The sequence below is a fragment of the Oncorhynchus mykiss genome, chromosome 13, assembly GCF_057628025.1.
Source record: "Oncorhynchus mykiss isolate SJ-2025 chromosome 13, ASM5762802v1, whole genome shotgun sequence".
Lineage (NCBI taxonomy): Eukaryota > Metazoa > Chordata > Actinopteri > Salmoniformes > Salmonidae > Oncorhynchus > Oncorhynchus mykiss.
In genome coordinates, this window is record NC_143034.1 from 42,114,755 (window position 1) to 42,128,585 (window position 13,831).

The 13,831-nt window shown below is 44.4% G+C and overlaps 1 protein-coding gene and 1 long non-coding RNA gene across 2 annotated transcripts in view; both read left to right on the forward strand.

The window, feature by feature from the left end:
- LOC149978890 (uncharacterized) overlaps positions 1–13,831 on the forward strand; it is a 699,006-nt gene that overhangs the window by 118,274 nt on the left and 566,901 nt on the right. The window lies entirely within an intron of this gene.
- The window catches only part of LOC110486146 (retinoic acid receptor alpha-A), a 212,602-nt gene continuing 200,516 nt past the window's right edge, over positions 1,746–13,831 (forward strand). The window contains exon 1 of the mRNA XM_036940799.2: positions 1,746–2,115. The gene's annotated coding sequence lies outside the window, so the exon portion shown is untranslated. The remainder of the gene's footprint in view (positions 2,116–13,831) is intronic.

Genomic DNA, 13,831 nt, shown 5'->3' on the forward strand with positions numbered 1-13,831 from the left:
CAAAGACACCCATCTGCTAGTTCCGTCTCCGTGGCCCATAAACCTCCTATCTTTCTGCCCTGGGATGCTCAGTTTCCTGTCCCAGGAGACACAAACACACACTGTGGATCCACTAGACCTAGGCTGAAATACTATTTGAAAATCATTCCAAATACTAGTTGGGCTTGTTTGAACTTGCCTGGCGTGATTGAGCCAATAGAAACGTCTCCAATGTGCAAATGACGCCCACCTTACACTCCAGGTTCAAAGTCTTCCACAGATCAAATAGTATTTGTACCCAGGTCTGCAGACAGTCTCCCTGGAACCTGCGCCGGCCAGCCAGGACATAGTGCTGTGTGGATAAAAGGTCCTGGCAGTCTCCTAGCAGCTGTCGCTCTCCTCATACATCTTGGAAAAGGGAGAGGAGAGGAGAGAAGGGAGAGATGAGAGATGACACCCAGCCAGGGATGCCTGCCCATGGCACACCCTGTCCGGCAGTAACAAGTGTGGACTGGACGGACCCGTTGCGCTCACTTCCATCTCAGGAATAGATTGGATTGTAGCCCACTACAGTCTGCCATAAACAGAGGAGAGGGAGACCAGGCGAGGCCAGGAGAGGAGAGAGGAAGACACTAGCCAGGATGAGTGTCAGAGGAATCATCTTTGAAAGCCCCTTTGAAAGATTACATTGTGGGCGAAAGAAACAAGGAGAGAGAGACGTCTAGCAGGAATACTGTAGCGTAGTCCCTTAAAATGAATGGCGTCAGGGATTCCTGTGAGCATGGGCTGTATAAGCCCTAGCTGGATCTGGGTCGTATCCCTTCACTTGTCAGTCAAAGCGTTGGACTGGGAGAGAGAGTGGGGGATGTGAAGATGATAGCAGTGAGGCGACATGTTACCGACCCAGCACGGGACAGTTCCCAGGAGCCCCTCCTGGTTGGCAGCCAGGCCCCATAAAAAAGGCCTGTTTTCCATCCTTGTTGAGAAAAATGGATTTTACAGGCATGTTTGATCAGGGGGAATGGGGGGTGGGGGGTGGGGGGGGGGGGGTCCTCAGTGATACATACAAGTAGGCCTATATGCTTGGGTCTGCTAGTGAGGGCATACCAAAATCAGGCTTAGACAAATGGAAACCGATTACCCTACCGCAAAGTAACCAAATCATCATCACACTATACTTCTAGTATCACCAACAAAATGAAGTTAGCCAGCGAGCTTGTTCACAGCGGGCAAAAAATGTTTTACGCGCATCACGCTGGTTCGTCACAAAACCCGGTACTCCTGTTCTGCAGGATCTTGGACAAGCTACTCACGCAGATCCACGATACGTTTCAGCCAGGGTTTGTTTGCGTTTCACACGTGCTTTATAGCGTGGATTAGGGTACAAACGCTCCAGGGTCTGGAGCATACAGTGACATGTGAAAGCGCCCTTAGATTGTACACTAAGAATGTGGTTCATTGACAGTTGACACAGATAGGATTCATTCTTGATGAGAAAAAAAAACGAAACCAATCTAATATAGATAGTGACATTGATGCCACATTTATATTCAAAACAGCATTACACGTAATGTCTTCGTTTGATTATGAAAGGAATATAATAAACATTTGATGCGTGTTGCTAGTTAGAAGAGTAATAGTAGGCTTCTTAGCAGGATGGAGTTTTGATGTACAGTACAGCTGATTCAAATAACCAACTCATCATCAAGCTTAGATTATTTGAATAGCTGCGCGGTGCTAGGGCTAGGGCATAAACCAAAAAATGTGCACCCCAGGGGGGCCTCCAGGACCGATTTTTGCGAAACCTTGCTGTAGATGACATAATTGACATGGTAGATATGAAACGTGGGAGTGGACTTCTCTAGGCTGGCCAGTGTTGGGTTTCCCGAAAATGCACGTGACCGCAATGGCTGCTGCTCTCTAAGCCTTGCATCCATTTGCGCGGCTCCGTGAACACCAGTTTCTTTGCAGAAAACTCGCAGAGCTCTTGTCAGACTCTCACGGTCTGACGAAGCAGATCGTCCTATACAGGGTCACTCCTCGTCTAAGGACTTCGGAAAAGAAGCACAGGACAAAACATAAACGGCTCGGTTCGGGACTTCCACCAACCAACACGTCGGTAGGAGGAGTCAACAGGTATTGACTGGCTATTTCTTTAGGCTACTGACAATGCGGTTGATCGGGCGTGTGACAGGTAGACCAGATTCGGTAGAAGCCTCTACACCGACTAAAATCCGCCTGGTAGTCTGTTAGTTCGAGGGGAGAGTTTAACGTGGTGTTTCAATCTGTGTGCTGTCACGACTCCGTTTTCCTGTTCTGTTGTGCAGAAATATCAAACCGAAGCTTTAGCCAGCCACATCCCGCCATTGTGTAAACTGTTAAAATGTCATTTGTTGCGAGCCCTGACAGTTTTATATAGGCTGCCGCTACAATGTAACAAGCTTTGTCCATAGATGGAATCGTTGCACAGTGTGTGCTTGTTCAGCCAACACCTGTCTACAAGGTTTTGTGCAATTTTGTATCAAAAGTGAACGATTTAAAAGCTTGAAAGACATTTTTGAATGTTTAGATGGCACATTTGATGGCCACTCGAAACAGTTCTCAAACAAATTCACTTTCAACGGCTGTCATGGGGTGACGTCTGCTTTTTCTCGGGAGTCAGGTAAATGATGTCAGTTAAAAATAAAACAAGGACAGCCCCGACGTCCAGTCACAAAGCTCTCACATATTGATCAGATTTGAAATATTTCCGTGTTGGCCGTGATGTGACACTGGTCCAACCTACTAGACATCAACCTACTCCATGGTCTGTGAGTTGTGCTGCTTTCATAACAAAGTGGGAAATGGGAATTTACTACATTGTGAAGTGGTGAATACCAGTTGGATGCATTCATATGCATTGTACTCATTGATACGAGCAGATTGGCTAATGGCCAACACACTGCATATACCATAAACTAAAAGTACAGCTAGCATGCTTGCAAACTAATTATAGTGTTCAAATACCACATTACCAGATAGCTTTTTATGAAAAATGTTTTGTTGCATTTAACTGCAGAAAATGTTATCCAAGTCATTTCCTTAGTAGGTGACGTCAGAGCATGTGAGAGGAGTGAGCGCTCTGGATGATGAGTTTCTCACTAGTAATCACCAGTTGGAGGCTTTTCAAGTGGATTTTCCCCAGTCGTATGTGGTACATTTCCACTTCCCACTTTGTTACGAATGCAGCATAAAGGGTTTCTTTGTAGTCCTAAACGTGTATGCATATGCACAGCAGTGTTGTAGAATATTGGACCGTTGGCATTCATAATTCTCAGCGCAGCTCAAGCAATTTCTCCACCTGTCAGCACATTCAAATGAATAGAGGAAGTGGAGAGGTGCCCGTTCGGGCTGTGCGTCCACGGTGGATGGAGGTCTCGGAGACGAGTATCTATGTAACAATGGGACGCTGGACTATCGCGTCTCTGCGTCTATGGACTATGATTTATGCTTTAGGCTGCCTGATACAGCCTACTTATGTGTTGGGGTAGGTTTTTATCTGCCTTTCAATAAGCATGTCACGATGGGTTGACTGGATAGGTTGACTAGACTATGGGACTTGGCAGTAGTGCACTCCCCTTTCGACCAAAAAATGTGCAGCACCCCCCCCACCTCCAAACATCTTCCTGCTGCTATAGGACTTGGGCCATTTGACCTTTTTTACATGATAGGATTTAGCCTAATTCTTCTATACTCTCACTGTAAGTCAATGTATTCTGGGAAGTTACACTGCATGACACAACATTACGTGTGTATGTTAACTACTGAGTGTGTAAAAGAGCTTACTTTTTGTGTTCATTCAACACTCTAAAAAGAAAAGGTTCCTGAAGGTACTTTTCGGGGTTCCTCACATTGCAACACCGGTGGAATCCCTAAAGGTGCCTCAAGGAACCTTTTCCCTAAATAACTTTTTAAAAAGGTTCTTCAAATAACTTTCTAGGGATCGATACCCTGAGCTGACAAGATAAAAATCTACCGTCCTGCCCCTGAACAAGGCAGTTAACCCACTGTTCCTAGGCCGTCATTGTAAATAAGCATTTGTTTGTTCTTAAATGACTTGCCTAGTTAAATAAAGGTTAAATGAAATAATACTAAAACTCATAGGCATGTAGAGACACATTGAATAACAGCGTTGTACGTGGTTTCTAGTTTAGAGTAATGTGGCTGTTACAACTGACCTCGCATTACTTTGCTCTTGTCTCCCCCTGTCCTTCTCTCTGCAGCAAAAACTTTGCCATTCAACATTTGTTGGTCATTTACCCCCCTCATCAATTCCCACAACATATTTCTGAATGCAAGGCATAGTGCTTTTCACTGATGCTGCATACTAAATATGAAAAAGGAAATGGACCCCCCATTGCCACTCCCAATCCCATGGAGATGTCCTCAGGCTCTTTAGTGAGTAGCTCCTCTCCAACCAGGAAGAGTTGGACGGGGCTCTCATCCGCAAAGGGATTCCCATCTATTCTTATGGTAGGCGATGGGAGCTTTACACAAAAATGTGTCTGATTTTTAGGGTTACCCAAGTCATATTTCCAACAATAAGTTAACAACTGAGTACACCTTACACAGTATGACTTCTAACTTTGCATTTACCTTTTTAAATTGGAGGGTGTTTAATGAGAAGACGGGATTAGAATGAGTAGAACTATAGCAGCTGCATACTGTCAAGGGTACATGACAAATGTCATGATGGATTATTGGGACCGAGGTCAGAGGAGCAGACTTAGTCAATTACGTAACTAGCGATTGTCTCGTTTATGCTGCTACAAATGTGATGGAATAAACCACGTGAGAGGAAAATATCCAAGCCAGCACATGGTCTGGATAGGCTCAATCTGGTGTAAAAAAAAAGAAGGTTATTAGTGTGTGAATTAATGTGAGTAGGAAAATGTCATAATTCTTACATATTTCTTCCCCCCTGTGGTCTCTCAACGAGGAGTACTTCTGAATGAGCGCTGTGCACGCACGCATCCATGTATTTCTGGGTAGTGGAGAGAAGACAAACATACAAGATTACATTTAGACTAGCAATTCTGTTTGGTATACAAATGACATTGATTGATGGTGTTGATTTATCAAGTACACGTTGAGTATGTGCCCATCAGCTGCGGTGATTATGACAAGACAATATGGAGGACAGAGACGGCAGAAACAGGACACACGCTAATCACACTGCAACGACATCCTTAAGACTTTGTAGAGGCCAAAATGTTGGTAGATCCATAGTGAGCTTTAAACACAGTCTTGCTTTGGTCTGAATTGGAGTGGACAGAGCACGCCACCCCGACACACCAACATGAAAGACTTAAATTAGAAACATAAATATCATGAGTATTCAATGTCAAATGATTCTGAATTGTTTTATTTTATTCTTCTTTTTGTCAAGTTGAACATAACATACACTGGGTCATCTCTCTCTCTCTGTCTCTCTGTCTCTCTCTCTGTCTCTGTGTGTGTCTCTTACCTGTTTGTGGAGGTTGACACATTTCTCTATCACACCTCCTGAACTCTCCACCACTTAACTGGACAGGGGCAGGATAAGACAGGCACTAAAGGGAGGAGGATGGAAAGCGCGAAAGTGAATCGTGGGTTTTAATATTTTTTTGTCAAGTTTTACAACCCAGTATCCTGGGTTGCAAGTTTAACAACCTCGATTGGGTCGTCTGTGTGTGTCTGACCTGTTGGGAGTGTCTTTATCAAAGCAGGCCACCCTGACACAACAGCCTGAAAGAGACACTCCCGTTCAAAAGTTTGGGGGTCACTTAGAAATGTCCTTGTTTTCGATCGTCCTTTAGCTCAGACCTCCACTGCCGTCTCAAAGCCTTGTAGGCAGAGAGCACAAGACCAGTTGAATTAAGGCATGGCCTTGTGATGCAATCCCTGCCAGTTAGGAACACTGTCCTGTGAGTGTTCCAGAGCTGGTGTGGCATCTGCAGCTCAGGGCCGTGTGTGGGTGTGTGTGGGTGGTATGGATATTTTTTTCAGACTAACACGTAGGCTACAAGTGCACATATTGATGTTCCCGTGTGCATGCGTGTCTGTGCGTGTGTTTGTTGACTAGTTTATACATAGATTTCTGTCCTGTTTTGCCCGGTTGCTTTAAGGCCTGTGTGTTCAGAAGCTTTTGATCAGTTATTAAGTAGGTTTTAGTTGCTTGGTTTCCATATAATGCATCTCGTCTGAATGATAAACAAGGCCAAGCTTTTGTTTTGTTTGTTACAGAGAGCCCACATGCATTGCTGTACTGAATATTATAAACTCGGTGATCCAAATTCAAGCTGCATAGCCTCTTGAAAACTGAGTGTGAATCATTTGAGGCAAATTTTAAAAGCAGCGGTGGGAGAAGTACCCAATTGTTATACTTGAGTTAAAGTAAAGATACCTTTTTAATAGAAAAGGACTCAAGTAAAAGTGAAAGTCAGCAGGTAAAATACTACTTAAGTAAGCCTGTGTTTAGTGAGTCCGTCAGATCAGATGCAGTAGGGATGACCAGGGATTTACTCTTGATAAGTGAGTGAATTGGACAATTTTCCTGACCTGCTAAGCATTCAAAATGTAACAGGTCCTTTTGGGTGTCACGGAAAATGTATGGAGTTAGAAAGTAAATTGTTTTCTTAAGGAATGCGGTGGAGTAAAGTGAAAGTCACAAATACCCCAGAAAACTACTTAAGTAGTACTGTTTTAGTATTTTTACTTAAGTAGTTTACACCACTGTTTTAAAAGGCTTCTCAAAACACGTTGGCTCGACTAATGAGACCACGAAACAAATCAAAATGGCGAATTGAATCAATCATAAAAAAAATGATGTAGTACACACAGTATCTTGCAACAAGTAAAGAAATCTATGTATTAGCAAAGGAGAGGAAACAACTAAGTTTTGTATTTGTTCCCACTCTGTGAGTATCCCCAGGTCCCCAGGTCCCCCCCCCCCCCCCCCCCCCCCCCCGTCAATGTAATCTTATTCATTATGATCTAAAGGGCAAAACTGATCCTTGAACAGCACTCCTACTCTGTGACCATTTGTGAATACTGGCCTGATTGATAGATAAAACATGAGGCACGCTTGTACTTGCACCGTTCTAAATGTGTCCCTGCCTGGCAGCAGAGAGCATCAGCAAGACGCTCTTCTCCTACTGTATGTGTGATGCTGACTGATGAGATGAGACCCAGGTGATGACAGGGACCCATCTGCACTGTGTGTGCATGGTGGGGAGGCATGTGTACTCACAAGAAGACACTAGCGCGCACGCACATCAACCATAGCATATTGTAGGCTACCAATACGTGTGCACATCTACTGTATGCAAAGAAACGTAACGTTGACTCCAAGCTGTACGTAATTCAACTTTACTTGTCACATGCGTCGAATACAACCAGTTTAGATCGTACTGTGAAATGCTTACTTACATGCCCTTTTAACCAACAGTGCAGTTTTAAGAAAATACCTAAAAAAAAGTAAAAGATAAGAATAACAAATCATTTAAAGAGCAGCTGTAAACAACAATAGCGAGGCTCTATACAGGGGGTACCGGTACAGAGTCAATGTGGAGGCTCTATACAGGGGGTACCGGTACAGAGTCAATGTGGAGGCTCTATACAGGGGGTACCGGTACAGAGTCAATGTGGAGGCTCTATACAGGGGGTACCGGTACAGAGTTAATGTGGAGGCTCTATACAGGGGGTACCGGTACAGAGTTAATGTGGAGGCTCTATACAGGGGGTACCGGTACAGAGTTAATGTGGAGGCTCTATACAGGGGGTACCGGTACAGAGTCAATGTGGAGGCTCTATACAGGGGGTACCGGTACAGAGTCAATGTGGAGGCTCTATACAGGGGGTACCGGTACAGAGTTAATGTGGAGGCTGTATACAGGGGGTACCGGTACAGAGTTAATGTGGAGGCTCTATACAGGGGGTACCGGTACAGAGTCAATGTGGAGGCTCTATACAGGGGGTACCGGTACAGAGTTAATGTGGAGGCTGTATACAGGGGGTACCGGTACAGAGTTAATGTGGAGGCTCTATACAGGGGGTACCGGTACAGAGTCAATGTGGAGGCTCTATACAGGGGGTACCGGTACAGAGTCAATGTGGAGGCTCTATACAGGGGGTACCGGTACAGAGTCAATGTGGAGGCTCTATACAGGGGGTACCGGTACAGAGTCAATGTGGAGGCTCTATACAGGGGGTACCGGTACAGAGTTAATGTGGAGGCTCTATACAGGGGGTACCGGTACAGAGTTAATGTGGAGGCTGTATACAGGGGGTACCGGTACAGAGTTAATGTGGAGGCTCTATACAGGGGGTACCGGTAATGAGTCAATGTGGAGGCTCTATACAGGGGGTACCGGTACAGAGTCAATGTGGAAGCTCTATACAGGGGGTACCGGTGGAGGCTGTATACAGAGGGTACCGGTACAGAGTTAATGTGGAGGCTCTATACAGGGGGTACCGGTACAGAGTTAATGTGGAGGCTCTATACAGGGGGTACCGGTACAGAGTTAATGTGGAGGCTGTATACAGGGGGTACCGGTACAGAGTCAATGTGGAGGCTCTATACAGGGGGTACCGGTACAGAGTCAATGTGGAGGCTCTATACAGGGGGTACCGGTACAGAGTCAATGTGGAGGCTCTATACAGGGGGTACCGGTACAGAGTTAATGTGGAGGCTGTATACAGGGGGTACCGGTACAGAGTCAATGTGGAGGCTCTATACAGGGGGTACCGGTACAGAGTCAATGTGGAGGCTCTATACAGGGGGTACCGGTACAGAGTCAATGTGGAGGCTCTATACAGGGGGTACCGGTACAGAGTCAATGTGGAGGCTCTATACAGGGGGTACCGGTACAGAGTTAATGTGGAGGCTCTATACAGGGGGTACCGGTACAGAGTTAATGTGGAGGCTGTATACAGGGGGTACCGGTACAGAGTTAATGTGGAGGCTCTATACAGGGGGTACCGGTAATGAGTCAATGTGGAGGCTCTATACAGGGGGTACCGGTACAGAGTCAATGTGGAAGCTCTATACAGGGGGTACCGGTACAGAGTTAATGTGGAGGCTCTATACAGGGGGTACCGGTAATGAGTCAATGTGGAGGCTCTATACAGGGGGTACCGGTACAGAGTCAATGTGGAAGCTCTATACAGGGGGTACCGGTACAGAGTTAATGGGCGGGGCACCGTTGTCAAAGTAATTGAGGTAATATGTACATGTATGTAGAGTTATTAAAGTGACTATGCATAGATAATAATAGAGAGTAGTCTGCAAATAGTCTGGGAAGCCATTTGATTAGACTTTCAGGAGTCTTATGGCTTAGAGGTAGAAGCTGTTTAGAAGCCTCTTGGACCTAGACTTGGCGCTCCGGGTACCGCTTGCCGTGCGGTAAGCAGAGAGAACAGTCTATGACTAGGATGGCTGGAGTCTTGGCCTTCCTCTGACACCGCCTGGTATAGAGGATGGCAGGAAGCTTGGCCCCGGTGATGTACTGGGCCATATGCACTACCCTCTGTAGCGCCTTAGGGGCTTAGGCCGAACAGTTGCCATACCAGGCAGTGATGCAACCCATCAGGAGGCTCTCGATGGTGCATCTGTGGAACCTTTTGAGGATCTGAGGACCCATCCCAAATCTTTTCAGTCTACTGAGGGGAAATAGGTTTTGTCGTGCCCTCTTCACAACTGTCTTAGTGTGCTTGGACAATGTAAGTTTGTTGGTGATGTGGACGCCAAGGAACTTGAACCTCTCAACCTTTTCCACTACAGCCCCATTGATGGGAATGGGGGTGTGCTCGGTCCTCCTTTTCCTGTAGTCCACAGTCATCTCCTTTTGTTTTGATCACGTTGTGGTAGAGGTTGTTGACCTAGGAATCAGGAGGATAGAATTACGGTCAGATTTGCCAAATGGAGGGCGGGGGAGAGCTTTGTATGCATCTCTGTCTCTGTCTCTAGAGTAAAGGTGGTCTAGAGTTTTTATTCACATGTGATATGCTGTTAAAAATGTGGTAAAACCGATTTAAGTTTGCCTGCATTAAAGTCCCCGGCCACTAGGAGCGCCTCTTCTGGATCAGCATTTTCTTGTTCCCTATGGCCTTAGAGTTGGCTGAGTGCAGTCTTAGTGCCACCATCGGTCTGTGCTGGTCAATAGACGGCTACAAATAATATAGATAGTGTGGTCTACAGCTTATCATAAGGTACTCTTCCTCAGGCTAGCAATACCTCAAGACTTCTTTAATATTAGACATCGCGCACCAGCTGTTATTGACAAATAGACACACACCCCCACCCTCGTCTTACCATATGTAGCTTCTCTGTCTTAAACAAATCAAAATATATTTTCTATTTGAGATTCTTCAAAGTAGCCACCCTTTGCCTTCATGACAGCTTTGCACACTCTTGGCATTCTCTCAACCAGCTTCATCAGGTGACTACCTGGAATGCATTTCAATTAACAGTTAAAAAATGTATTTGAGCCAATCAGTTGTGTTGTGACAAGGGGCGTTATACAGAAGATAGCCCTAGTTGGTAAAAGACCAAGTCCATATTATGGCAAGAACAGCTCAAATAAGCAAAGAGAAACGACAGTCCATCACTACTTTAAGACATGAAGGTCAGTCAATCTGGAACATTTCAAAAATGTTGAAGGTTTCTTCAAGTGCAGTCGCAAAAACCATCAAGCTCTATGATGAGACTCGCTCTCATGAGGACCGCCACAGGAAAGGAAAACCCAGAGTTACCTCTGCTGCAGAGAATAAATTCATTAGTACCAGCCTCAGAAATTGTAGCCCAAATAAATGCTGCAGCCCAAATATGTTCAAGTAATAGACACATCTCAACATCAGCTGTTCAGAGGAGACTGTGTGAATAAAGTCTTCATGGTTGAATTTCTGCAAAGAAACAACTACTAAAGGAAGGCTATGAAGAAGAGACTTGCTTGGGCCAAGAAACACGAGCAATGGACATTAGACCTGTGGAAATCTGTCCTTTTGAGATTTTTGGTTCCAACCGTCGTGTCTTCGTGAGACCGAGAGTAGGTGAACGGATCTCCGCATTTGTAGTTCCCATTGTGAAGCATGAGGTGTGATGGTGTGGGGGTGCTTTGCTGGTGACACTGTGATTTATTTAGAATTCAAGGCACACTCAGCCATGCTGGCTACCACAGCATTCTTCAGCGATACACCATCCCATCTGGTTTGCTCTTAGTGGGACTATCATTTGTTTTTCAACAGGACAATGACCCAACCCACCTCCAGGCTGTGGAAGCGCTATTTGACCAAGAAGGAGAGTGATGGAGTGCTGCATCAGATAACCTGGCCTCCACAATCACCCGACTTTAACCCGATTGAAATGGTTTGGGATGAGTTGGACCGCAGAGTGAAGGAAAAGCAGCCAACAAGTGCTCAGCATATGTGGGAACTACTTCATGACTGTTGAAAAATAATTACAGGTGAAGCTGGTTGAGAGAATGCCAAGGGTGTTCAAAGCTGTCATCAAGGCTACTTTGGGGAATCTAAAATAAAATTTGTTCAACACTGTTTTTTGGTTTCTATATGATTCCATGTGTGTTATTTCATTGTTTTGATGTCTTCACTATTATTCTACAATGTAGAAAATAGTGGAAATGAAGAGAAACCCTTGAATGAGTAGGTGTGTCCAAACTTTTGACTCGTACTGAATGTGTCATTTAACCTCATAGAAAGCAAAGTGTCATTCGTTTTCAATTGTTACATTATTACCGTTTTAACAACTCATTTCTAATTGACTACCTGGTAAATAGCAGGCTGTTACCCCGTCGTTTGGACATTTCGTCTAGATTCTAGCCTTTTAGATGTTTTACTTATGGCTCCGGGGAGACTTGACACTTGGCCATTTCCATTCGTGACTGCTCTATTGTGGCGCTAGCCTTGTGTTCCCCAATTATGTAAACTGGATCGAAAGGGTCTCGTTTGAGTCTAGTCAGTTGGCCCAAGGCATTGGGGTTCAGTTTGTGTGGGAACACTCTGTCCGTCTCATTAACCCTGTTTCCATCCAGTGAGTAAAGTCCCACCATACAAATTAAAATCACAACAGGTGTGATGGAAACGGGTAGTTTCGGTAAAATGTTATAAACGCCGACAGATAATTAGTTTGTTTGACATGGTGGGATCTTTTTGTGCCGGTAAAGTTAATTATGTGAGAAATGGTGTTGGAAAATGTCTTTATGCTCAAATGTTGATATAACAACCATCCTATCGAAGTGAACTTGGGAGTCATGTTATGATGATATGGTGTGTGGTCCTCCCACTATGACTCGGGAAACCAGGTAGTTTATTAGGTTACAGATGAAATCAACTATGATTAACTTCACATGGTGGTGAAAGTGCACAGTGATCTTGACTTTCGTTTCCAACACATATTGAGGGTCTTATTCTGGTGACAGGATGATTGATGCTTGACTGCCGTTTTGATAAAAAAAAAAAAATAATCTCGCTCTTATCCATAATAATCTCATCGAGTAGACTAGCCGACATTGTAGCCTATCTGCGAGCTGTTGGCTAGAGCACATGGGCCAAAACCAGATTAGCCACATTTACTATTCAGCGCAACCGTTTTGGATGGGAATGATGGAAATGGAAACACATTGAACTTTTAGAATTGTATTTTTAAGCAAAGAAGCACATTTCGTGTGCACTACGTCATCACGCACTGCATTTTTATCTGCAACAAATCCATTTGGAGGAAACACAACTGATGGGGAAAATGCACATTTTCTTTATGCAGATTCTTGTATATTTGCTTGAAGATCTGTCACCAATTTAGATGGAAACCTAGCTAGTGATCGCTCATCTGCTCTACGTGGTCCAAATTTTTGTGAGGTTAACAAATCCACTGCCCCTCATCCAGTCGCATTTCGGTCTGCCATTGTCTGAATATCTGCCTTTCCATATGATAGAATGTGTCCTTTGCTTAGCTGTCTGACTGAATGATTATCTGTCTATTGCCTGCTTATGTTTATCCATCTAGCCATTATTCTAGTTTGCTTGCCTATATTTCTACCAGCCCTTTGTCTCTACTTTTTTATTTCCTCATCTGATCCCTTTGTTGATATTCTCTGCGTGTGTTTGTTTCTCTGTCTGTTAGCTTGTCTGTCCATTTACCTCGTTCACCTTTTTGCCTATTTACTTCTGTCAGTTGGCATCTTTTTGTCTTTTAAGCTTCTTGGTCAGTTAGCTTCTTTGTCAGTCAGCATCTTTGCCTTTGAGCTTCTTTTGTCAGCCCATTGTGTCCATGTTTTGGGACCAGATGTAGGTGGAGACGTTTCCTGTCACTTGAGACTTTGACAACCGTTTCGGGAGCCAAACAACTCATAAGCCAATATCAACTTCATCATCAATTGTCTTCAGATTATTTTGTACCGGCACATGCAAAAACTTGAGTAGTTGGCATCTTACTTGATTGTCTTCAAGTCCATGTGGAAAAACAGAGGCATGAAAACGGTGGCAAAAATCTAATATAAATTGTGATGACTTGCTACAAATAAAAACAAGAAGTGAACAACAGGAAATATATGTGGGTGTTAGGAACTAATGCCCGTGGTCGATGCCAAAAAATCATAGGGCACACTTTGTGCCATAACATTGGCGTGACTGTAGGTGACGAGCTAAACTCAGAGTAACGTAGGTATCTTCCTGTTCCTTTTTCAAATAACTTTACATCTCTCAGTGTTTAGGATTTAACAAACCTAATTTGTAGAATGGACTTCACAAAAGAACCCCAACTCTATACTGTAGGTCTATATTTGCACACATCTATGACGTTAAAATGCCTATTTACTCT